Genomic DNA, 25,930 nt, shown 5'->3' with positions numbered 1-25,930 from the left:
CGCCGCCTGCTTCAGCCCAAAGGGACGGCTTACGGTGAGGCAAAAACCCTGTGTTGGAAAGTTCCTGCCTAACCCTCGCCCAAGCACAAGCATATTGGTCATCGGCCAAAGACTTTCCCCACAAGTTGAACATGTTTGCTCCCCTCTAGCCTCCGAAGGCCGAGTTTACCTAGCTAGGACTCACACTGCAGGAAGGGTACTCAGGGTGCTGGTGACTGCAAGTTGTTTCACCAGGCAGCCCACATCGGGTACAGCCACTTGCATTTTCCAGGGGCACAGCGCAAAGGGTGTCAGCTAACGCGCCTCCAGCCTGGGAGGGCCCACATACACTCTCTGAATGGGAAACAAGCCCATGCCTTCAGTGTGAAAGGCCGCTATGCCTCCTTGCTTCGGCAGCCCAGGGATAGCGTCAGCTCTGAAATGCCTCCAAAGGAGCAGACTCAGAGACCCTTGGAACCGCAGAGCAGGTGCGGCCCAGAACAAGGACTGCTCTTGGGCTGAGAACACCCACTGCCCAGCGCCTCTTTTGGCTACACACGTGTAGTGGGAGGGTGTTGAATTCTGCTGCGTGATAACTTCTCCGGGCCACGTGGTGTGAGCGCAGGTAGAGTGGCCCTCCATCTCCTCCCAGTTTCCTGCCTAAGTTGTACAAGGCAAACTCCCTGCTTGAATCCCCGGGTGGGGTACGTACCCTCCAGAGAAAGGTGGATGCTTGGGACCCAGGGCTAGTCTCTATGTCGATGTTCTGTGCATCAGCTTCGCAGCTGTTCTCTCTAAGCGGGTCCCAAAGGCTTTTTGGAAGACTTTCCTTCGAGGGTCAGAAAGAGGAAATGAGCCGACAGGCCCACGGGGATGCCAGTTCTCTCCAGCCACAAGGCTAGCAGCCTCAGCCACGCGGGTTCTCTTTGGGACATGAAAGAACCCTATGCTTGGAAGCTTCTTCCATCCAGTTTGAGAGCCGCACTTCCACTGCCTCCTAGGATTCCAGGTGTTGCCTTGCCGTCACAATTTCCAATTCTTAGGCCTATGACGGCAGAGTGTCTGGCAGTTCTCAGAGAGACCTTAGGAATGCAGGCTTTTTGACTCCTTCCAATGACAAACCAGCTCCTCCAGATCCTCTGTCGATAGGCATTTCATGTCAGAATATCTCTGGGCGCCCTCATTCCTCCTCCACGAAGTAAGACACAAACGGAATTGCCCGAAAGGGAGGAAGCCCTCTGAGTCCGGCAGAGAGGCAGTCTCTCCCCCTCAGCATTCCCCCATGGCTGAGCCCAGGGCATGGGACCGAGAGAGGGAGAAAGACAGCCGTGACCCCGAGCTTTTCCACAATGTAGTATAGGCCTCACCCTCAAGCTCACGTCAATCGCCTAGAGAAAACAGCAGGCCTCGGTCTGCTTTCCTGTGGCTAGGAAACTTGGCTTTCATTCCTTAGGTGGCACACTGGCTCAGGACTGCCCTGCCCGAAGCACTCACGGGGTGCAGCCCTATTTGTTGAGATCAGCCCTTCTGGCTCTCTCTCGGATGAAGCAACTGGAAAAGAGCCGTTCGTAATCTTCGGACCGTGGGAGCTCGCCCCAGTCTACACCAGAACAGCACTCTGAGGAGCTGCTGACGTTTGGTAGCAAAATCTCCTCTTCTGAAGAGAAACATTTCGCTGTCAGTGGGTTCCATCAGCCTTGCCATATTTTCTCAGCTGGCTATGATGGAGGGCAGTCAGTGGGCAGACTCACCTGAGGCCCTCCTTCCCAGACTGTGATACAGACAGACCCGCCGCCTGCTTCAGCCCAAAGGGACGGCTTACGGTGAGGCAAAAACCCTGTGTTGGAAAGTTCCTGCCTAACCCTCGCCCAAGCACAAGCATATTGGTCATCGGCCAAAGACTTTCCCCACAAGTTGAACATGTTTGCTCCCCTCTAGCCTCCGAAGGCCGAGTTTACCTAGCTAGGACTCACACTGCAGGAAGGGTACTCAGGGTGCTGGTGACTGCAAGTTGTTTCACCAGGCAGCCCACATCGGGTACAGCCACTTGGATTTTCCAGGGGCACAGCGCAAAGGGTGTCAGCTAACGCGCCTCCAGCCTGGGAGGGCCCACATACACTCTCTGAATGGGAAACAAGCCCATGCCTTCAGTGTGAAAGGCCGCTATGCCTCCTTGCTTCGGCAGCCCAGGGATAGCGTCAGCTCTGAAATGCCTCCAAAGGAGCAGACTCAGAGACCCTTGGAACCGCAGAGCAGGTGCGGCCCAGAACAAGGACTGCTCTTGGCCTGAGAACACCCACTGCCCAGCGCCTCTTTTGGCTACACACGTGTAGTGGGAGGGTGTTGAATTCTGCTGCGTGATAACTTCTCCGGGCCACGTGGTGTGAGCGCAGGTAGAGTGGCCCTCCATCTCCTCCCAGTTTCCTGCCTAAGTTGTACAAGGCAAACTCCCTGCTTGAATCCCCGGGTGGGGTACGTACCCTCCAGAGAAAGGTGGATGCTTGGGACCCAGGGCTAGTCTCTATGTCGATGTTCTGTGCATCAGCTTCGCAGCTGTTCTCTCTAAGCGGGTCCCAAAGGCTTTTTGGAAGACTTTCCTTCGCGGGTCAGAAAGAGGAAATGAGCCGACAGGCCCACGGGGATGCCAGTTCTCTCCAGCCACAAGGCTAGCAGCCTCAGCCACGCGGGTTCTCTTTGGGACATGAAAGAACCCTATGCTTGGAAGCTTCTTCCATCCAGTTTGAGAGCCGCACTTCCACTGCCTCCTAGGGTTCCAGGTGTTGCCTTGCCGTCACAATTTCCAATTCTTAGGCCTATGACGGCAGAGTGTCTGGCAGTTCTCAGAGAGACCTTAGGAATGCAGGCTTTTTGACTCCTTCCAATGACAAACCAGCTCCTCCAGATCCTCTGTCGATAGGCATTTCATGTCAGAATATCTCTGGGCGCCCTCATTCCTCCTCCACGAAGTAAGACACAAACGGAATTGCCCGAAAGGGAGGAAGCCCTCTGAGTCCGGCAGAGAGGCAGTCTCTCCCCCTCAGCATTCCCCCATGGCTGAGCCCAGGGCATGGGACCGAGAGAGGGAGAAAGACAGCCGTGACCCCGAGCTTTTCCACAATGTAGTATAGGCCTCACCCTCAAGCTCACGTCAATCGCCTAGAGAAAACAGCAGGCCTCGGTCTGCTTTCCTGTGGCTAGGAAACTTGGCTTTCATTCCTTAGGTGGCACACTGGCTCAGGACTGCCCTGCCCGAAGCACTCACGGGGTGCAGCCCTATTTGTTGAGATCAGCCCTTCTGGCTCTCTCTCGGATGAAGCAACTGGAAAAGAGCCGTTCGTAATCTTCGGACCGTGGGAGCTCGCCCCAGTCTACACCAGAACAGCACTCTGAGGAGCTGCTGACGTTTGGTAGCAAAATCTCCTCTTCTGAAGAGAAACATTTCGCTGTCAGTGGGTTCCATCAGCCTTGCCATATTTTCTCAGCTGGCTATGATGGAGGGCAGTCAGTGGGCAGACTCACCTGAGGCCCTCCTTCCCAGACTGTGATACAGACAGACCCGCCGCCTGCTTCAGCCCAAAGGGACGGCTTACGGTGAGGCAAAAACCCTGTGTTGGAAAGTTCCTGCCTAACCCTCGCCCAAGCACAAGCATATTGGTCATCGGCCAAAGACTTTCCCCACAAGTTGAACATGTTTGCTCCCCTCTAGCCTCCGAAGGCCGAGTTTACCTAGCTAGGACTCACACTGCAGGAAGGGTACTCAGGGTGCTGGTGACTGCAAGTTGTTTCACCAGGCAGCCCACATCGGGTACAGCCACTTGCATTTTCCAGGGGCACAGCGCAAAGGGTGTCAGCTAACGCGCCTCCAGCCTGGGAGGGCCCACATACACTCTCTGAATGGGAAACAAGCCCATGCCTTCAGTGTGAAAGGCCGCTATGCCTCCTTGCTTCGGCAGCCCAGGGATAGCGTCAGCTCTGAAATGCCTCCAAAGGAGCAGACTCAGAGACCCTTGGAACCGCAGAGCAGGTGCGGCCCAGAACAAGGACTGCTCTTGGCCTGAGAACACCCACTGCCCAGCGCCTCTTTTGGCTACACACGTGTAGTGGGAGGGTGTTGAATTCTGCTGCGTGATAACTTCTCCGGGCCACGTGGTGTGAGCGCAGGTAGAGTGGCCCTCCATCTCCTCCCAGTTTCCTGCCTAAGTTGTACAAGGCAAACTCCCTGCTTGAATCCCCGGGTGGGGTACGTACCCTCCAGAGAAAGGTGGATGCTTGGGACCCAGGGCTAGTCTCTATGTCGATGTTCTGTGCATCAGCTTCGCAGCTGTTCTCTCTAAGCGGGTCCCAAAGGCTTTTTGGAAGACTTTCCTTCGCGGGTCAGAAAGAGGAAATGAGCCGACAGGCCCACGGGGATGCCAGTTCTCTCCAGCCACAAGGCTAGCAGCCTCAGCCACGCGGGTTCTCTTTGGGACATGAAAGAACCCTATGCTTGGAAGCTTCTTCCATCCAGTTTGAGAGCCGCACTTCCACTGCCTCCTAGGATTCCAGGTGTTGCCTTGCCGTCACAATTTCCAATTCTTAGGCCTATGACGGCAGAGTGTCTGGCAGTTCTCAGAGAGACCTTAGGAATGCAGGCTTTTTGACTCCTTCCAATGACAAACCAGCTCCTCCAGATCCTCTGTCGATAGGCATTTCATGTCAGAATATCTCTGGGCGCCCTCATTCCTCCTCCACGAAGTAAGACACAAACGGAATTGCCCGAAAGGGAGGAAGCCCTCTGAGTCCGGCAGAGAGGCAGTCTCTCCCCCTCAGCATTCCCCCATGGCTGAGCCCAGGGCATGGGACCGAGAGAGGGAGAAAGACAGCCGTGACCCCGAGCTTTTCCACAATGTAGTATAGGCCTCACCCTCAAGCTCACGTCAATCGCCTAGAGAAAACAGCAGGCCTCGGTCTGCTTTCCTGTGGCTAGGAAACTTGGCTTTCATTCCTTAGGTGGCACACTGGCTCAGGACTGCCCTGCCCGAAGCACTCACGGGGTGCAGCCCTATTTGTTGAGATCAGCCCTTCTGGCTCTCTCTCGGATGAAGCAACTGGAAAAGAGCCGTTCGTAATCTTCGGACCGTGGGAGCTCGCCCCAGTCTACACCAGAACAGCACTCTGAGGAGCTGCTGACGTTTGGTAGCAAAATCTCCTCTTCTGAAGAGAAACATTTCGCTGTCAGTGGGTTCCATCAGCCTTGCCATATTTTCTCAGCTGGCTATGATGGAGGGCAGTCAGTGGGCAGACTCACCTGAGGCCCTCCTTCCCAGACTGTGATACAGACAGACCCGCCGCCTGCTTCAGCCCAAAGGGACGGCTTACGGTGAGGCAAAAACCCTGTGTTGGAAAGTTCCTGCCTAACCCTCGCCCAAGCACAAGCATATTGGTCATCGGCCAAAGACTTTCCCCACAAGTTGAACATGTTTGCTCCCCTCTAGCCTCCGAAGGCCGAGTTTACCTAGCTAGGACTCACACTGCAGGAAGGGTACTCAGGGTGCTGGTGACTGCAAGTTGTTTCACCAGGCAGCCCACATCGGGTACAGCCACTTGCATTTTCCAGGGGCACAGCGCAAAGGGTGTCAGCTAACGCGCCTCCAGCCTGGGAGGGGCCACATACACTCGCTGAATGGGAAACAAGCCCATGCCTTCAGTGTGAAAGGCCGCTATGCCTCCTTGCTTCGGCAGCCCAGGGATAGCGTCAGCTCTGAAATGCCTCCAAAGGAGCAGACTCAGAGACCCTTGGAACCGCAGAGCAGGTGCGGCCCAGAACAAGGACTGCTCTTGGCCTGAGAACACCCACTGCCCAGCGCCTCTTTTGGCTACACACGTGTAGTCGGAGGGTGTTGAATTCTGCTGCGTGATAACTTCTCCGGGCCACGTGGTGTGAGCGCAGGTAGAGTGGCCCTCCATCTCCTCCCAGTTTCCTGCCTAAGTTGTACAAGGCAAACTCCCTGCTTGAATCCCCGGGTGGGGTACGTACCCTCCAGAGAAAGGTGGATGCTTGGGACCCAGGGCTAGTCTCTATGTCGATGTTCTGTGCATCAGCTTCGCAGCTGTTCTCTCTAAGCGGGTCCCAAAGGCTTTTTGGAAGACTTTCCTTCGAGGGTCAGAAAGAGGAAATGAGCCGACAGGCCCACGGGGATGCCAGTTCTCTCCAGCCACAAGGCTAGCAGCCTCAGCCACGCGGGTTCTCTTTGGGACATGAAAGAACCCTATGCTTGGAAGCTTCTTCCATCCAGTTTGAGAGCCGCACTTCCACTGCCTCCTAGGATTCCAGGTGTTGCCTTGCCGTCACAATTTCCAATTCTTAGGCCTATGACGGCAGAGTGTCTGGCAGTTCTCAGAGAGACCTTAGGAATGCAGGCTTTTTGGCTCCTTCCAATGACAAACCAGCTCCTCCAGATCCTCTGTCGATAGGCATTTCATGTCAGAATATCTCTGGGCGCCCTCATTCCTCCTCCACGAAGTAAGACACAAACGGAATTGCCCGAAAGGGAGGAAGCCCTCTGAGTCCGGCAGAGAGGCAGTCTCTCCCCCTCAGCATTCCCCCATGGCTGAGCCCAGGGCATGGGACCGAGAGAGGGAGAAAGACAGCCGTGACCCCGAGCTTTTCCACAATGTAGTATAGGCCTCACCCTCAAGCTCACGTCAATCGCCTAGAGAAAACAGCAGGCCTCGGTCTGCTTTCCTGTGGCTAGGAAACTTGGCTTTCATTCCTTAGGTGGCACACTGGCTCAGGACTGCCCTGCCCGAAGCACTCACGGGGTGCAGCCCTATTTGTTGAGATCAGCCCTTCTGGCTCTCTCTCGGATGAAGCAACTGGAAAAGAGCCGTTCGTAATCTTCGGACCGTGGGAGCTCGCCCCAGTCTACACCAGAACAGCACTCTGAGGAGCTGCTGACGTTTGGTAGCAAAATCTCCTCTTCTGAAGAGAAACATTTCGCTGTCAGTGGGTTCCATCAGCCTTGCCATATTTTCTCAGCTGGCTATGATGGAGGGCAGTCAGTGGGCAGACTCACCTGAGGCCCTCCTTCCCAGACTGTGATACAGACAGACCCGCCGCCTGCTTCAGCCCAAAGGGACGGCTTACGGTGAGGCAAAAACCCTGTGTTGGAAAGTTCCTGCCTAACCCTCGCCCAAGCACAAGCATATTGGTCATCGGCCAAAGACTTTCCCCACAAGTTGAACATGTTTGCTCCCCTCTAGCCTCCGAAGGCCGAGTTTACCTAGCTAGGACTCACACTGCAGGAAGGGTACTCAGGGTGCTGGTGACTGCAAGTTGTTTCACCAGGCAGCCCACATCGGGTACAGCCACTTGCATTTTCCAGGGGCACAGCGCAAAGGGTGTCAGCTAACGCGCCTCCAGCCTGGGAGGGGCCACATACACTCGCTGAATGGGAAACAAGCCCATGCCTTCAGTGTGAAAGGCCGCTATGCCTCCTTGCTTCGGCAGCCCAGGGATAGCGTCAGCTCTGAAATGCCTCCAAAGGAGCAGACTCAGAGACCCTTGGAACCGCAGAGCAGGTGCGGCCCAGAACAAGGACTGCTCTTGGCCTGAGAACACCCACTGCCCAGCGCCTCTTTTGGCTACACACGTGTAGTCGGAGGGTGTTGAATTCTGCTGCGTGATAACTTCTCCGGGCCACGTGGTGTGAGCGCAGGTAGAGTGGCCCTCCATCTCCTCCCAGTTTCCTGCCTAAGTTGTACAAGGCAAACTCCCTGCTTGAATCCCCGGGTGGGGTACGTACCCTCCAGAGAAAGGTGGATGCTTGGGACCCAGGGCTAGTCTCTATGTCGATGTTCTGTGCATCAGCTTCGCAGCTGTTCTCTCTAAGCGGGTCCCAAAGGCTTTTTGGAAGACTTTCCTTCGAGGGTCAGAAAGAGGAAATGAGCCGACAGGCCCACGGGGATGCCAGTTCTCTCCAGCCACAAGGCTAGCAGCCTCAGCCACGCGGGTTCTCTTTGGGACATGAAAGAACCCTATGCTTGGAAGCTTCTTCCATCCAGTTTGAGAGCCGCACTTCCACTGCCTCCTAGGATTCCAGGTGTTGCCTTGCCGTCACAATTTCCAATTCTTAGGCCTATGACGGCAGAGTGTCTGGCAGTTCTCAGAGAGACCTTAGGAATGCAGGCTTTTTGGCTCCTTCCAATGACAAACCAGCTCCTCCAGATCCTCTGTCGATAGGCATTTCATGTCAGAATATCTCTGGGCGCCCTCATTCCTCCTCCACGAAGTAAGACACAAACGGAATTGCCCGAAAGGGAGGAAGCCCTCTGAGTCCGGCAGAGAGGCAGTCTCTCCCCCTCAGCATTCCCCCATGGCTGAGCCCAGGGCATGGGACCGAGAGAGGGAGAAAGACAGCCGTGACCCCGAGCTTTTCCACAATGTAGTATAGGCCTCACCCTCAAGCTCACGTCAATCGCCTAGAGAAAACAGCAGGCCTCGGTCTGCTTTCCTGTGGCTAGGAAACTTGGCTTTCATTCCTTAGGTGGCACACTGGCTCAGGACTGCCCTGCCCGAAGCACTCACGGGGTGCAGCCCTATTTGTTGAGATCAGCCCTTCTGGCTCTCTCTCGGATGAAGCAACTGGAAAAGAGCCGTTCGTAATCTTCGGACCGTGGGAGCTCGCCCCAGTCTACACCAGAACAGCACTCTGAGGAGCTGCTGACGTTTGGTAGCAAAATCTCCTCTTCTGAAGAGAAACATTTCGCTGTCAGTGGGTTCCATCAGCCTTGCCATATTTTCTCAGCTGGCTATGATGGAGGGCAGTCAGTGGGCAGACTCACCTGAGGCCCTCCTTCCCAGACTGTGATACAGACAGACCCGCCGCCTGCTTCAGCCCAAAGGGACGGCTTACGGTGAGGCAAAAACCCTGTGTTGGAAAGTTCCTGCCTAACCCTCGCCCAAGCACAAGCATATTGGTCATCGGCCAAAGACTTTCCCCACAAGTTGAACATGTTTGCTCCCCTCTAGCCTCCGAAGGCCGAGTTTACCTAGCTAGGACTCACACTGCAGGAAGGGTACTCAGGGTGCTGGTGACTGCAAGTTGTTTCACCAGGCAGCCCACATCGGGTACAGCCACTTGCATTTTCCAGGGGCACAGCGCAAAGGGTGTCAGCTAACGCGCCTCCAGCCTGGGAGGGCCCACATACACTCTCTGAATGGGAAACAAGCCCATGCCTTCAGTGTGAAAGGCCGCTATGCCTCCTTGCTTCGGCAGCCCAGGGATAGCGTCAGCTCTGAAATGCCTCCAAAGGAGCAGACTCAGAGACCCTTGGAACCGCAGAGCAGGTGCGGCCCAGAACAAGGACTGCTCTTGGCCTGAGAACACCCACTGCCCAGCGCCTCTTTTGGCTACACACGTGTAGTGGGAGGGTGTTGAATTCTGCTGCGTGATAACTTCTCCGGGCCACGTGGTGTGAGCGCAGGTAGAGTGGCCCTCCATCTCCTCCCAGTTTCCTGCCTAAGTTGTACAAGGCAAACTCCCTGCTTGAATCCCCGGGTGGGGTACGTACCCTCCAGAGAAAGGTGGATGCTTGGGACCCAGGGCTAGTCTCTATGTCGATGTTCTGTGCATCAGCTTCGCAGCTGTTCTCTCTAAGCGGGTCCCAAAGGCTTTTTGGAAGACTTTCCTTCGAGGGTCAGAAAGAGGAAATGAGCCGACAGGCCCACGGGGATGCCAGTTCTCTCCAGCCACAAGGCTAGCAGCCTCAGCCACGCGGGTTCTCTTTGGGACATGAAAGAACCCTATGCTTGGAAGCTTCTTCCATCCAGTTTGAGAGCCGCACTTCCACTGCCTCCTAGGATTCCAGGTGTTGCCTTGCCGTCACAATTTCCAATTCTTAGGCCTATGACGGCAGAGTGTCTGGCAGTTCTCAGAGAGACCTTAGGAATGCAGGCTTTTTGACTCCTTCCAATGACAAACCAGCTCCTCCAGATCCTCTGTCGATAGGCATTTCATGTCAGAATATCTCTGGGCGCCCTCATTCCTCCTCCACGAAGTAAGACACAAACGGAATTGCCCGAAAGGGAGGAAGCCCTCTGAGTCCGGCAGAGAGGCAGTCTCTCCCCCTCAGCATTCCCCCATGGCTGAGCCCAGGGCATGGGACCGAGAGAGGGAGAAAGACAGCCGTGACCCCGAGCTTTTCCACAATGTAGTATAGGCCTCACCCTCAAGCTCACGTCAATCGCCTAGAGAAAACAGCAGGCCTCGGTCTGCTTTCCTGTGGCTAGGAAACTTGGCTTTCATTCCTTAGGTGGCACACTGGCTCAGGACTGCCCTGCCCGAAGCACTCACGGGGTGCAGCCCTATTTGTTGAGATCAGCCCTTCTGGCTCTCTCTCGGATGAAGCAACTGGAAAAGAGCCGTTCGTAATCTTCGGACCGTGGGAGCTCGCCCCAGTCTACACCAGAACAGCACTCTGAGGAGCTGCTGACGTTTGGTAGCAAAATCTCCTCTTCTGAAGAGAAACATTTCGCTGTCAGTGGGTTCCATCAGCCTTGCCATATTTTCTCAGCTGGCTATGATGGAGGGCAGTCAGTGGGCAGACTCACCTGAGGCCCTCCTTCCCAGACTGTGATACAGACAGACCCGCCGCCTGCTTCAGCCCAAAGGGACGGCTTACGGTGAGGCAAAAACCCTGTGTTGGAAAGTTCCTGCCTAACCCTCGCCCAAGCACAAGCATATTGGTCATCGGCCAAAGACTTTCCCCACAAGTTGAACATGTTTGCTCCCCTCTAGCCTCCGAAGGCCGAGTTTACCTAGCTAGGACTCACACTGCAGGAAGGGTACTCAGGGTGCTGGTGACTGCAAGTTGTTTCACCAGGCAGCCCACATCGGGTACAGCCACTTGCATTTTCCAGGGGCACAGCGCAAAGGGTGTCAGCTAACGCGCCTCCAGCCTGGGAGGGGCCACATACACTCGCTGAATGGGAAACAAGCCCATGCCTTCAGTGTGAAAGGCCGCTATGCCTCCTTGCTTCGGCAGCCCAGGGATAGCGTCAGCTCTGAAATGCCTCCAAAGGAGCAGACTCAGAGACCCTTGGAACCGCAGAGCAGGTGCGGCCCAGAACAAGGACTGCTCTTGGCCTGAGAACACCCACTGCCCAGCGCCTCTTTTGGCTACACACGTGTAGTCGGAGGGTGTTGAATTCTGCTGCGTGATAACTTCTCCGGGCCACGTGGTGTGAGCGCAGGTAGAGTGGCCCTCCATCTCCTCCCAGTTTCCTGCCTAAGTTGTACAAGGCAAACTCCCTGCTTGAATCCCCGGGTGGGGTACGTACCCTCCAGAGAAAGGTGGATGCTTGGGACCCAGGGCTAGTCTCTATGTCGATGTTCTGTGCATCAGCTTCGCAGCTGTTCTCTCTAAGCGGGTCCCAAAGGCTTTTTGGAAGACTTTCCTTCGAGGGTCAGAAAGAGGAAATGAGCCGACAGGCCCACGGGGATGCCAGTTCTCTCCAGCCACAAGGCTAGCAGCCTCAGACACGCGGGTTCTCTTTGGGACATGAAAGAACCCTATGCTTGGAAGCTTCTTCCATCCAGTTTGAGAGCCGCACTTCCACTGCCTCCTAGGATTCCAGGTGTTGCCTTGCCGTCACAATTTCCAATTCTTAGGCCTATGACGGCAGAGTGTCTGGCAGTTCTCAGAGAGACCTTAGGAATGCAGGCTTTTTGGCTCCTTCCAATGACAAACCAGCTCCTCCAGATCCTCTGTCGATAGGCATTTCATGTCAGAATATCTCTGGGCGCCCTCATTCCTCCTCCACGAAGTAAGACACAAACGGAATTGCCCGAAAGGGAGGAAGCCCTCTGAGTCCGGCAGAGAGGCAGTCTCTCCCCCTCAGCATTCCCCCATGGCTGAGCCCAGGGCATGGGACCGAGAGAGGGAGAAAGACAGCCGTGACCCCGAGCTTTTCCACAATGTAGTATAGGCCTCACCCTCAAGCTCACGTCAATCGCCTAGAGAAAACAGCAGGCCTCGGTCTGCTTTCCTGTGGCTAGGAAACTTGGCTTTCATTCCTTAGGTGGCACACTGGCTCAGGACTGCCCTGCCCGAAGCACTCACGGGGTGCAGCCCTATTTGTTGAGATCAGCCCTTCTGGCTCTCTCTCGGATGAAGCAACTGGAAAAGAGCCGTTCGTAATCTTCGGACCGTGGGAGCTCGCCCCAGTCTACACCAGAACAGCACTCTGAGGAGCTGCTGACGTTTGGTAGCAAAATCTCCTCTTCTGAAGAGAAACATTTCGCTGTCAGTGGGTTCCATCAGCCTTGCCATATTTTCTCAGCTGGCTATGATGGAGGGCAGTCAGTGGGCAGACTCACCTGAGGCCCTCCTTCCCAGACTGTGATACAGACAGACCCGCCGCCTGCTTCAGCCCAAAGGGACGGCTTACGGTGAGGCAAAAACCCTGTGTTGGAAAGTTCCTGCCTAACCCTCGCCCAAGCACAAGCATATTGGTCATCGGCCAAAGACTTTCCCCACAAGTTGAACATGTTTGCTCCCCTCTAGCCTCCGAAGGCCGAGTTTACCTAGCTAGGACTCACACTGCAGGAAGGGTACTCAGGGTGCTGGTGACTGCAAGTTGTTTCACCAGGCAGCCCACATCGGGTACAGCCACTTGCATTTTCCAGGGGCACAGCGCAAAGGGTGTCAGCTAACGCGCCTCCAGCCTGGGAGGGGCCACATACACTCTCTGAATGGGAAACAAGCCCATGCCTTCAGTGTGAAAGGCCGCTATGCCTCCTTGCTTCGGCAGCCCAGGGATAGCGTCAGCTCTGAAATGCCTCCAAAGGAGCAGACTCAGAGACCCTTGGAACCGCAGAGCAGGTGCGGCCCAGAACAAGGACTGCTCTTGGCCTGAGAACACCCACTGCCCAGCGCCTCTTTTGGCTACACACGTGTAGTGGGAGGGTGTTGAATTCTGCTGCGTGATAACTTCTCCGGGCCACGTGGTGTGAGCGCAGGTAGAGTGGCCCTCCATCTCCTCCCAGTTTCCTGCCTAAGTTGTACAAGGCAAACTCCCTGCTTGAATCCCCGGGTGGGGTACGTACCCTCCAGAGAAAGGTGGATGCTTGGGACCCAGGGCTAGTCTCTATGTCGATGTTCTGTGCATCAGCTTCGCAGCTGTTCTCTCTAAGCGGGTCCCAAAGGCTTTTTGGAAGACTTTCCTTCGAGGGTCAGAAAGAGGAAATGAGCCGACAGGCCCACGGGGATGCCAGTTCTCTCCAGCCACAAGGCTAGCAGCCTCAGCCACGCGGGTTCTCTTTGGGACATGAAAGAACCCTATGCTTGGAAGCTTCTTCCATCCAGTTTGAGAGCCGCACTTCCACTGCCTCCTAGGATTCCAGGTGTTGCCTTGCCGTCACAATTTCCAATTCTTAGGCCTATGACGGCAGAGTGTCTGGCAGTTCTCAGAGAGACCTTAGGAATGCAGGCTTTTTGACTCCTTCCAATGACAAACCAGCTCCTCCAGATCCTCTGTCGATAGGCATTTCATGTCAGAATATCTCTGGGCGCCCTCATTCCTCCTCCACGAAGTAAGACACAAACGGAATTGCCCGAAAGGGAGGAAGCCCTCTGAGTCCGGCAGAGAGGCAGTCTCTCCCCCTCAGCATTCCCCCATGGCTGAGCCCAGGGCATGGGACCGAGAGAGGGAGAAAGACAGCCGTGACCCCGAGCTTTTCCACAATGTAGTATAGGCCTCACCCTCAAGCTCACGTCAGTCGCCTAGAGAAAACAGCAGGCCTCGGTCTGCTTTCCTGTGGCTAGGAAACTTGGCTTTCATTCCTTAGGTGGCACACTGGCTCAGGACTGCCCTGCCCGAAGCACTCACGGGGTGCAGCCCTATTTGTTGAGATCAGCCCTTCTGGCTCTCTCTCGGATGAAGCAACTGGAAAAGAGCCGTTCGTAATCTTCGGACCGTGGGAGCTCGCCCCAGTCTACACCAGAACAGCACTCTGAGGAGCTGCTGACGTTTGGTAGCAAAATCTCCTCTTCTGAAGAGAAACATTTCGCTGTCAGTGGGTTCCATCAGCCTTGCCATATTTTCTCAGCTGGCTATGATGGAGGGCAGTCAGTGGGCAGACTCACCTGAGGCCCTCCTTCCCAGACTGTGATACAGACAGACCCGCCGCCTGCTTCAGCCCAAAGGGACGGCTTACGGTGAGGCAAAAACCCTGTGTTGGAAAGTTCCTGCCTAACCCTCGCCCAAGCACAAGCATATTGGTCATCGGCCAAAGACTTTCCCCACAAGTTGAACATGTTTGCTCCCCTCTAGCCTCCGAAGGCCGAGTTTACCTAGCTAGGACTCACACTGCAGGAAGGGTACTCAGGGTGCTGGTGACTGCAAGTTGTTTCACCAGGCAGCCCACATCGGGTACAGCCACTTGCATTTTCCAGGGGCACAGCGCAAAGGGTGTCAGCTAACGCGCCTCCAGCCTGGGAGGGCCCACATACACTCTCTGAATGGGAAACAAGCCCATGCCTTCAGTGTGAAAGGCCGCTATGCCTCCTTGCTTCGGCAGCCCAGGGATAGCGTCAGCTCTGAAATGCCTCCAAAGGAGCAGACTCAGAGACCCTTGGAACCGCAGAGCAGGTGCGGCCCAGAACAAGGACTGCTCTTGGGCTGAGAACACCCACTGCCCAGCGCCTCTTTTGGCTACACACGTGTAGTGGGAGGGTGTTGAATTCTGCTGCGTGATAACTTCTCCGGGCCACGTGGTGTGAGCGCAGGTAGAGTGGCCCTCCATCTCCTCCCAGTTTCCTGCCTAAGTTGTACAAGGCAAACTCCCTGCTTGAATCCCCGGGTGGGGTACGTACCCTCCAGAGAAAGGTGGATGCTTGGGACCCAGGGCTAGTCTCTATGTCGATGTTCTGTGCATCAGCTTCGCAGCTGTTCTCTCTAAGCGGGTCCCAAAGGCTTTTTGGAAGACTTTCCTTCGAGGGTCAGAAAGAGGAAATGAGCCGACAGGCCCACGGGGATGCCAGTTCTCTCCAGCCACAAGGCTAGCAGCCTCAGACACGCGGGTTCTCTTTGGGACATGAAAGAACCCTATGCTTGGAAGCTTCTTCCATCCAGTTTGAGAGCCGCACTTCCACTGCCTCCTAGGATTCCAGGTGTTGCCTTGCCGTCACAATTTCCAATTCTTAGGCCTATGACGGCAGAGTGTCTGGCAGTTCTCAGAGAGACCTTAGGAATGCAGGCTTTTTGACTCCTTCCAATGACAAACCAGCTCCTCCAGATCCTCTGTCGATAGGCATTTCATGTCAGAATATCTCTGGGCGCCCTCATTCCTCCTCCACGAAGTAAGACACAAACGGAATTGCCCGAAAGGGAGGAAGCCCTCTGAGTCCGGCAGAGAGGCAGTCTCTCCCCCTCAGCATTCCCCCATGGCTGAGCCCAGGGCATGGGACCGAGAGAGGGAGAAAGACAGCCGTGACCCCGAGCTTTTCCACAATGTAGTATAGGCCTCACCCTCAAGCTCACGTCAATCGCCTAGAGAAAACAGCAGGCCTCGGTCTGCTTTCCTGTGGCTAGGAAACTTGGCTTTCATTCCTTAGGTGGCACACTGGCTCAGGACTGCCCTGCCCGAAGCACTCACGGGGTGCAGCCCTATTTGTTGAGATCAGCCCTTCTGGCTCTCTCTCGGATGAAGCAACTGGAAAAGAGCCGTTCGTAATCTTCGGACCGTGGGAGCTCGCCCCAGTCTACACCAGAACAGCACTCTGAGGAGCTGCTGACGTTTGGTAGCAAAATCTCCTCTTCTGAAGAGAAACATTTCGCTGTCAGTGGGTTCCATCAGCCTTGCCATATTTTCTCAGCTGGCTATGATGGAGGGCAGTCAGTGGGCAGACTCACCTGAGGCCCTCCTTCCCAGACTGTGATACAGACAGACCCGCCGCCTGCTTCAGCCCAAAGGGACGGCTTACGGTGAGGCAAAAACCCTGTGTTGGAAAGTTCCTGCCTAACCCTCGCCCAAGCACAAGCATATTGGTCATCGGCCAAAGACTTTCCCCACAAGTTGAACATGTTTGCTCCCCTCTAGCCTCCGAAGGCCGAGTTTACCTAGCTAGGACTCACACTGCAGGAAGGGTACTCAGGGTGCTGGTGACTGCAAGTTGTTTCACCAGGCAGCCCACATCGGGTACAGCCACTTGCATTTTCCAGGGGCACAGCGCAAAGGGTGTCAGCTAACGCGCCTCCAGCCTGGGAGGGGCCACATACACTCTCTGAATGGGAAACAAGCCCATGCCTTCAGTGTGAAAGGCCGCTATGCCTCCTTGCTTCGGCAGCCCAGGGATAGCGTCAGCTCTGAAATGCCTCCAAAGGAGCAGACTCAGAGACCCTTGGAACCGCAGAGCAGGTGCGGCCCAGAACAAGGACTGCTCTTGGCCTGAGAACACCCACTGCCCAGCGCCTCTTTTGGCTACACACGTGTAGTGGGAGGGTGTTGAATTCTGCTGCGTGATAACTTCTCCGGGCCACGTGGTGTGAGCGCAGGTAGAGTGGCCCTCCATCTCCTCCCAGTTTCCTGCCTAAGTTGTACAAGGCAAACTCCCTGCTTGAATCCCCGGGTGGGGTACGTACCCTCCAGAGAAAGGTGGATGCTTGGGACCCAGGGCTAGTCTCTATGTCGATGTTCTGTGCATCAGCTTCGCAGCTGTTCTCTCTAAGCGGGTCCCAAAGGCTTTTTGGAAGACTTTCCTTCGAGGGTCAGAAAGAGGAAATGAGCCGACAGGCCCACGGGGATGCCAGTTCTCTCCAGCCACAAGGCTAGCAGCCTCAGACACGCGGGTTCTCTTTGGGACATGAAAGAACCCTATGCTTGGAAGCTTCTTCCATCCAGTTTGAGAGCCGCACTTCCACTGCCTCCTAGGATTCCAGGTGTTGCCTTGCCGTCACAATTTCCAATTCTTAGGCCTATGACGGCAGAGTGTCTGGCAGTTCTCAGAGAGACCTTAGGAATGCAGGCTTTTTGGCTCCTTCCAATGACAAACCAGCTCCTCCAGATCCTCTGTCGATAGGCATTTCATGTCAGAATATCTCTGGGCGCCCTCATTCCTCCTCCACGAAGTAAGACACAAACGGAATTGCCCGAAAGGGAGGAAGCCCTCTGAGTCCGGCAGAGAGGCAGTCTCTCCCCCTCAGCATTCCCCCATGGCTGAGCCCAGGGCATGGGACCGAGAGAGGGAGAAAGACAGCCGTGACCCCGAGCTTTTCCACAATGTAGTATAGGCCTCACCCTCAAGCTCACGTCAATCGCCTAGAGAAAACAGCAGGCCTCGGTCTGCTTTCCTGTGGCTAGGAAACTTGGCTTTCATTCCTTAGGTGGCACACTGGCTCAGGACTGCCCTGCCCGAAGCACTCACGGGGTGCAGCCCTATTTGTTGAGATCAGCCCTTCTGGCTCTCTCTCGGATGAAGCAACTGGAAAAGAGCCGTTCGTAATCTTCGGACCGTGGGAGCTCGCCCCAGTCTACACCAGAACAGCACTCTGAGGAGCTGCTGACGTTTGGTAGCAAAATCTCCTCTTCTGAAGAGAAACATTTCGCTGTCAGTGGGTTCCATCAGCCTTGCCATATTTTCTCAGCTGGCTATGATGGAGGGCAGTCAGTGGGCAGACTCACCTGAGGCCCTCCTTCCCAGACTGTGATACAGACAGACCCGCCGCCTGCTTCAGCCCAAAGGGACGGCTTACGGTGAGGCAAAAACCCTGTGTTGGAAAGTTCCTGCCTAACCCTCGCCCAAGCACAAGCATATTGGTCATCGGCCAAAGACTTTCCCCACAAGTTGAACATGTTTGCTCCCCTCTAGCCTCCGAAGGCCGAGTTTACCTAGCTAGGACTCACACTGCAGGAAGGGTACTCAGGGTGCTGGTGACTGCAAGTTGTTTCACCAGGCAGCCCACATCGGGTACAGCCACTTGCATTTTCCAGGGGCACAGCGCAAAGGGTGTCAGCTAACGCGCCTCCAGCCTGGGAGGGCCCACATACACTCTCTGAATGGGAAACAAGCCCATGCCTTCAGTGTGAAAGGCCGCTATGCCTCCTTGCTTCGGCAGCCCAGGGATAGCGTCAGCTCTGAAATGCCTCCAAAGGAGCAGACTCAGAGACCCTTGGAACCGCAGAGCAGGTGCGGCCCAGAACAAGGACTGCTCTTGGCCTGAGAACACCCACTGCCCAGCGCCTCTTTTGGCTACACACGTGTAGTGGGAGGGTGTTGAATTCTGCTGCGTGATAACTTCTCCGGGCCACGTGGTGTGAGCGCAGGTAGAGTGGCCCTCCATCTCCTCCCAGTTTCCTGCCTAAGTTGTACAAGGCAAACTCCCTGCTTGAATCCCCGGGTGGGGTACGTACCCTCCAGAGAAAGGTGGATGCTTGGGACCCAGGGCTAGTCTCTATGTCGATGTTCTGTGCATCAGCTTCGCAGCTGTTCTCTCTAAGCGGGTCCCAAAGGCTTTTTGGAAGACTTTCCTTCGAGGGTCAGAAAGAGGAAATGAGCCGACAGGCCCACGGGGATGCCAGTTCTCTCCAGCCACAAGGCTAGCAGCCTCAGACACGCGGGTTCTCTTTGGGACATGAAAGAACCCTATGCTTGGAAGCTTCTTCCATCCAGTTTGAGAGCCGCACTTCCACTGCCTCCTAGGATTCCAGGTGTTGCCTTGCCGTCACAATTTCCAATTCTTAGGCCTATGACGGCAGAGTGTCTGGCAGTTCTCAGAGAGACCTTAGGAATGCAGGCTTTTTGACTCCTTCCAATGACAAACCAGCTCCTCCAGATCCTCTGTCGATAGGCATTTCATGTCAGAATATCTCTGGGCGCCCTCATTCCTCCTCCACGAAGTAAGACACAAACGGAATTGCCCGAAAGGGAGGAAGCCCTCTGAGTCCGGCAGAGAGGCAGTCTCTCCCCCTCAGCATTCCCCCATGGCTGAGCCCAGGGCATGGGACCGAGAGAGGGAGAAAGACAGCCGTGACCCCGAGCTTTTCCACAATGTAGTATAGGCCTCACCCTCAAGCTCACGTCAATCGCCTAGAGAAAACAGCAGGCCTCGGTCTGCTTTCCTGTGGCTAGGAAACTTGGCTTTCATTCCTTAGGTGGCACACTGGCTCAGGACTGCCCTGCCCGAAGCACTCACGGGGTGCAGCCCTATTTGTTGAGATCAGCCCTTCTGGCTCTCTCTCGGATGAAGCAACTGGAAAAGAGCCGTTCGTAATCTTCGGACCGTGGGAGCTCGCCCCAGTCTACACCAGAACAGCACTCTGAGGAGCTGCTGACGTTTGGTAGCAAAATCTCCTCTTCTGAAGAGAAACATTTCGCTGTCAGTGGGTTCCATCAGCCTTGCCATATTTTCTCAGCTGGCTATGATGGAGGGCAGTCAGTGGGCAGACTCACCTGAGGCCCTCCTTCCCAGACTGTGATACAGACAGACCCGCCGCCTGCTTCAGCCCAAAGGGACGGCTTACGGTGAGGCAAAAACCCTGTGTTGGAAAGTTCCTGCCTAACCCTCGCCCAAGCACAAGCATATTGGTCATCGGCCAAAGACTTTCCCCACAAGTTGAACATGTTTGCTCCCCTCTAGCCTCCGAAGGCCGAGTTTACCTAGCTAGGACTCACACTGCAGGAAGGGTACTCAGGGTGCTGGTGACTGCAAGTTGTTTCACCAGGCAGCCCACATCGGGTACAGCCACTTGCATTTTCCAGGGGCACAGCGCAAAGGGTGTCAGCTAACGCGCCTCCAGCCTGGGAGGGGCCACATACACTCGCTGAATGGGAAACAAGCCCATGCCTTCAGTGTGAAAGGCCGCTATGCCTCCTTGCTTCGGCAGCCCAGGGATAGCGTCAGCTCTGAAATGCCTCCAAAGGAGCAGACTCAGAGACCCTTGGAACCGCAGAGCAGGTGCGGCCCAGAACAAGGACTGCTCTTGGCCTGAGAACACCCACTGCCCAGCGCCTCTTTTGGCTACACACGTGTAGTCGGAGGGTGTTGAATTCTGCTGCGTGATAACTTCTCCGGGCCACGTGGTGTGAGCGCAGGTAGAGTGGCCCTCCATCTCCTCCCAGTTTCCTGCCTAAGTTGTACAAGGCAAACTCCCTGCTTGAATCCCCGGGTGGGGTACGTACCCTCCAGAGAAAGGTGGATGCTTGGGACCCAGGGCTAGTCTCTATGTCGATGTTCTGTGCATCAGCTTCGCAGCTGTTCTCTCTAAGCGGGTCCCAAAGGCTTTTTGGAAGACTTTCCTTCGAGGGTCAGAAAGAGGAAATGAGCCGACAGGCCCACGGGGATGCCAGTTCTCTCCAGCCACAAGGCTAGCAGCCTCAGACACGCGGGTTCTCTTTGGGACATGAAAGAACCCTATGCTTGGAAGCTTCTTCCATCCAGTTTGAGAGCCGCACTTCCACTGCCTCCTAGGATTCCAGGTGTTGCCTTGCCGTCACAATTTCCAATTCTTAGGCCTATGACGGCAGAGTGTCTGGCAGTTCTCAGAGAGACCTTAGGAATGCAGGCTTTTTGGCTCCTTCCAATGACAAACCAGCTCCTCCAGATCCTCTGTCGATAGGCATTTCATGTCAGAATATCTCTGGGCGCCCTCATTCCTCCTCCACGAAGTAAGACACAAACGGAATTGCCCGAAAGGGAGGAAGCCCTCTGAGTCCGGCAGAGAGGCAGTCTCTCCCCCTCAGCATTCCCCCATGGCTGAGCCCAGGGCATGGGACCGAGAGAGGGAGAAAGACAGCCGTGACCCCGAGCTTTTCCACAATGTAGTATAGGCCTCACCCTCAAGCTCACGTCAATCGCCTAGAGAAAACAGCAGGCCTCGGTCTGCTTTCCTGTGGCTAGGAAACTTGGCTTTCATTCCTTAGGTGGCACACTGGCTCAGGACTGCCCTGCCCGAAGCACTCACGGGGTGCAGCCCTATTTGTTGAGATCAGCCCTTCTGGCTCTCTCTCGGATGAAGCAACTGGAAAAGAGCCGTTCGTAATCTTCGGACCGTGGGAGCTCGCCCCAGTCTACACCAGAACAGCACTCTGAGGAGCTGCTGACGTTTGGTAGCAAAATCTCCTCTTCTGAAGAGAAACATTTCGCTGTCAGTGGGTTCCATCAGCCTTGCCATATTTTCTCAGCTGGCTATGATGGAGGGCAGTCAGTGGGCAGACTCACCTGAGGCCCTCCTTCCCAGACTGTGATACAGACAGACCCGCCGCCTGCTTCAGCCCAAAGGGACGGCTTACGGTGAGGCAAAAACCCTGTGTTGGAAAGTTCCTGCCTAACCCTCGCCCAAGCACAAGCAAATCGGTCATCGGCCAAAGACTTTCCCCACAAGTTGAACATGTTTGCTCCCCTCTAGCCTCCGAAGGCCGAGTTTACCTAGCTAGGACTCACACTGCAGGAAGGGTACTCAGGGTGCTGGTGACTGCAAGTTGTTTCACCAGGCAGCCCACATCGGGTACAGCCACTTGGATTTTCCAGGGGCACAGCGCAAAGGGTGTCAGCTAACGCGCCTCCAGCCTGGGAGGGGCCACATACACTCGCTGAATGGGAAACAAGCCCATGCCTTCAGTGTGAAAGGCCGCTATGCCTCTTTGCTTCGGCAGCCCAGGGATAGCGTCAGCTCTGAAATGCCTCCAAAGGAGCAGACTCAGAGACCCTTGGAACCGCAGAGCAGGTGCGGCCCAGAACAAGGACTGCTCTTGGCCTGAGAACACCCACTGCCCAGCGCCTCTTTTGGCTACACACGTGTAGTCGGAGGGTGTTGAATTCTGCTGCGTGATAACTTCTCCGGGCCACGTGGTGTGAGCGCAGGTAGAGTGGCCCTCCATCTCCTCCCAGTTTCCTGCCTAAGTTGTACAAGGCAAACTCCCTGCTTGAATCCCCGGGTGGGGTACGTACCCTCCAGAGAAAGGTGGATGCTTGGGACCCAGGGCTAGTCTCTATGTCGATGTTCTGTGCATCAGCTTCGCAGCTGTTCTCTCTAAGCGGGTCCCAAAGGCTTTTTGGAAGACTTTCCTTCGAGGGTCAGAAAGAGGAAATGAGCCGACAGGCCCACGGGGATGCCAGTTCTCTCCAGCCACAACGCTAGCAGCCTCAGACACGCGGGTTCTCTTTGGGACATGAAAGAACACTATGCTTGGAAGCTTCTTCCATCCAGTTTGAGAGCCGCACTTCCACTGCCTCCTAGGATTCCAGGTGTTGCCTTGCCGTCACAATTTCCAATTCTTAGGCCTATGACGGCAGAGTGTCTGGCAGTTCTCAGAGAGACCTTAGGAATGCAGGCTTTTTGGCTCCTTCCACTGACAAACCAGCTCCTCCAGATCCTCTGTCGATAGGCATTTCATGTCAGAATATCTCTGGGCGCCCTCATTCCTCCTCCACGAAGTAAGACACAAACGGAATTGCCCGAAAGGGAGGAAGCCCTCTGAGTCCGGCAGAGAGGCAGTCTCTCCCCCTCAGCATTCCCCCATGGCTGAGCCCAGGGCATGGGACCGAGAGAGGGAGAAAGACAGCCGTGACCCCGAGCTTTTCCACAATGTAGTATAGGCCTCACCCTCAAGCTCACGTCAATCGCCTAGAGAAAACAGCAGGCCTCGGTCTGCTTTCCTGTGGCTAGGAAACTTGGCTTTCATTCCTTAGGTGGCACACTGGCTCAGGACTGCCCTGCCCGAAGCACTCACGGGGTGCAGCCCTATTTGTTGAGATCAGCCCTTCTGGCTCTCTCTCGGATGAAGCAACTGGAAAAGAGCCGTTCGTAATCTTCGGACCGTGGGAGCTCGCCCCAGTCTACACCAGAACAGCACTCTGAGGAGCTGCTGACGTTTGGTAGCAAAATCTCCTCTTCTGAAGAGAAACATTTCGCTGTCAGTGGGTTCCATCAGCCTTGCCATATTTTCTCAGCTGGCTATGATGGAGGGCAGTCAGTGGGCAGACTCACCTGAGGCCCTCCTTCCCAGACTGTGATACAGACAGACCCGCCGCCTGCTTCAGCCCAAAGGGACGGCTTACGGTGAGGCAAAAACCCTGTGTTGGAACGTTCCTGCCTAACCCTCGCCCAAGCACAAGCAAATCGGTCATCGGTCAAAGACTTTCCCCACAAGTTGAACATGTTTGCTCCCCTCTAGCCTCCGAAGGCCGAGTTTACCTAGCTAGGACTCACACTGCAGGAAGGGTACTCAGGGTGCTGGTGACTGCAAGTTGTTTCACCAGGCAGCCCACATCGGGTACAGCCACTTGGATTTTCCAGGGGCACAGCGCAAAGGGTGTCAGCTAACGCGCCTCCAGCCTGGGAGGGGCCACATACACTCTCTGAATGGGAAACAAGCCCATGGCTTCAGTGTGAAAGGCCGCTATGCCTCTTTGCTTCGGCAGCCCAGGGATAGCGTCAGCTCTGAAATGCCTCCAAAGGAGCAGACTCAGAGACCCTTTGAACCGCAGAGCAGGTGCGGCCCAGAACAAGGACTGCTCTTGGGCTGAGAACACCCACTGCCCAGCGCCTCTTTTGGCTACACACGTGTAGTGGGAGGGTGTTGAATTCTGCTGCGTGATAACTTCTCCGGGCCACGTGGTGTGAGCGCAGGTAGAGTGGCCCTCCATCTCCTCCCAGTTTCCTGCCTAAGTTGTACAAGGCAAACTCCCTGCTTGAATCCCCGGGTGGGGTACGTACCCTCCAGAGAAAGGTGGATGCTTGGGACCCAGGGCTAGTCTCTATGTCGATGTTCTGTGCATCAGCTTCGCAGCTGTTCTCTCTAAGCGGGTCCCAAAGGCTTTTTGGAAGACTTTCCTTCGAGGGTCAGAAAGAGGAAATGAGCCGACAGGCCCACGGGGATGCCAGTTCTCTCCAGCCACAACGCTAGCAGCCTCAGACACGCGGGTTCTCTTTGGGACATGAAAGAACACTATGCTTGGAAGCTTCTTCCATCCAGTTTGAGAGCCGCACTTCCACTGCCTCCTAGGATTCCAGGTGTTGCCTTGCCGTCACAATTTCCAATTCTTAGGCCTATGACGGCAGAGTGTCTGGCAGTTCTCAGAGAGACCTTAGGAATGCAGGCTTTTTGGCTCCTTCCAATGACAAACCAGCTCCTCCAGATCCTCTGTCGATAGGCATTTCATGTCAGAATATCTCTGGGCGCCCTCATTCCTCCTCCACGAAGTAAGACACAAACGGAATTGCCCGAAAGGGAGGAAGCCCTCTGAGTCCGGCAGAGAGGCAGTCTCTCCCCCTCAGCATTCCCCCATGGCTGAGCCCAGGGCATGGGACCGAGAGAGGGAGAAAGACAGCCGTGACCCCGAGCTTTTCCACAATGTAGTATAGGCCTCACCCTCAAGCTCACGTCAATCGCCTAGAGAAAACAGCAGGCCTCGGTCTGCTTTCCTGTGGCTAGGAAACTTGGCTTTCATTCCTTAGGTGGCACACTGGCTCAGGACTGCCCTGCCCGAAGCACTCACGGGGTGCAGCCCTATTTGTTGAGATCAGCCCTTCTGGCTCTCTCTCGGATGAAGCAACTGGAAAAGAGCCGTTCGTAATCTTCGGACCGTGGGAGCTCGCCCCAGTCTACACCAGAACAGCACTCTGAGGAGCTGCTGACGTTTGGTAGCAAAATCTCCTCTTCTGAAGAGAAACATTTCGCTGTCAGTGGGTTCCATCAGCCTTGCCATATTTTCTCAGCTGGCTATGATGGAGGGCAGTCAGTGGGCAGACTCACCTGAGGCCCTCCTTCCCAGACTGTGATACAGACAGACCCGCCGCCTGCTTCAGCCCAAAGGGACGGCTTACGGTGAGGCAAAAACCCTGTGTTGGAAAGTTCCTGCCTAACCCTCGCCCAAGCACAAGCAAATCGGTCATCGGTCAAAGACTTTCCCCACAAGTTGAACATGTTTGCTCCCCTCTAGCCTCCGAAGGCCGAGTTTACCTAGCTAGGACTCACACTGCAGGAAGGGTACTCAGGGTGCTGGTGACTGCAAGTTGTTTCACCAGGCAGCCCACATCGGGTACAGCCACTTGCATTTTCCAGGGGCACAGCGCAAAGGGTGTCAGCTAACGCGCCTCCAGCCTGGGAGGGGCCACATACACTCGCTGAATGGGAAACAAGCCCATGCCTTCAGTGTGAAAGGCCGCTATGCCTCTTTGCTTCGGCAGCCCAGGGATAGCGTCAGCTCTGAAATGCCTCCAAAGGAGCAGACTCAGAGACCCTTGGAACCGCAGAGCAGGTGCGGCCCAGAACAAGGACTGCTCTTGGCCTGAGAACACCCACTGCCCAGCGCCTCTTTTGGCTACACACGTGTAGTCGGAGGGTGTTGAATTCTGCTGCGTGATAACTTCTCCGGGCCACGTGGTGTGAGCGCAGGTAGAGTGGCCCTCCATCTCCTCCCAGTTTCCTGCCTAAGTTGTACAAGGCAAACTCCCTGCTTGAATCCCCGGGTGGGGTACGTACCCTCCAGAGAAAGGTGGATGCTTGGGACCCAGGGCTAGTCTCTATGTCGATGTTCTGTGCATCAGCTTCGCAGCTGTTCTCTCTAAGCGGGTCCCAAAGGCTTTTTGGAAGACTTTCCTTCGAGGGTCAGAAAGAGGAAATGAGCCGACAGGCCCACGGGGATGCCAGTTCTCTCCAGCCACAAGGCTAGCAGCCTCAGACACGCGGGTTCTCTTTGGGACATGAAAGAACCCTATGCTTGGAAGCTTCTTCCATCCAGTTTGAGAGCCGCACTTCCACTGCCTCCTAGGATTCCAGGTGTTGCCTTGCCGTCACAATTTCCAATTCTTAGGCCTATGACGGCAGAGTGTCTGGCAGTTCTCAGAGAGACCTTAGGAATGCAGGCTTTTTGACTCCTTCCAATGACAAACCAGCTCCTCCAGATCCTCTGTCGATAGGCATTTCATGTCAGAATATCTCTGGGCGCCCTCATTCCTCCTCCACGAAG

The sequence above is a fragment of the Balaenoptera ricei genome, chromosome 20 (genome assembly GCF_028023285.1).
Source record: "Balaenoptera ricei isolate mBalRic1 chromosome 20, mBalRic1.hap2, whole genome shotgun sequence".
Lineage (NCBI taxonomy): Eukaryota > Metazoa > Chordata > Mammalia > Artiodactyla > Balaenopteridae > Balaenoptera > Balaenoptera ricei.
Note: the sequence above shows the minus strand (reverse complement) of the source record.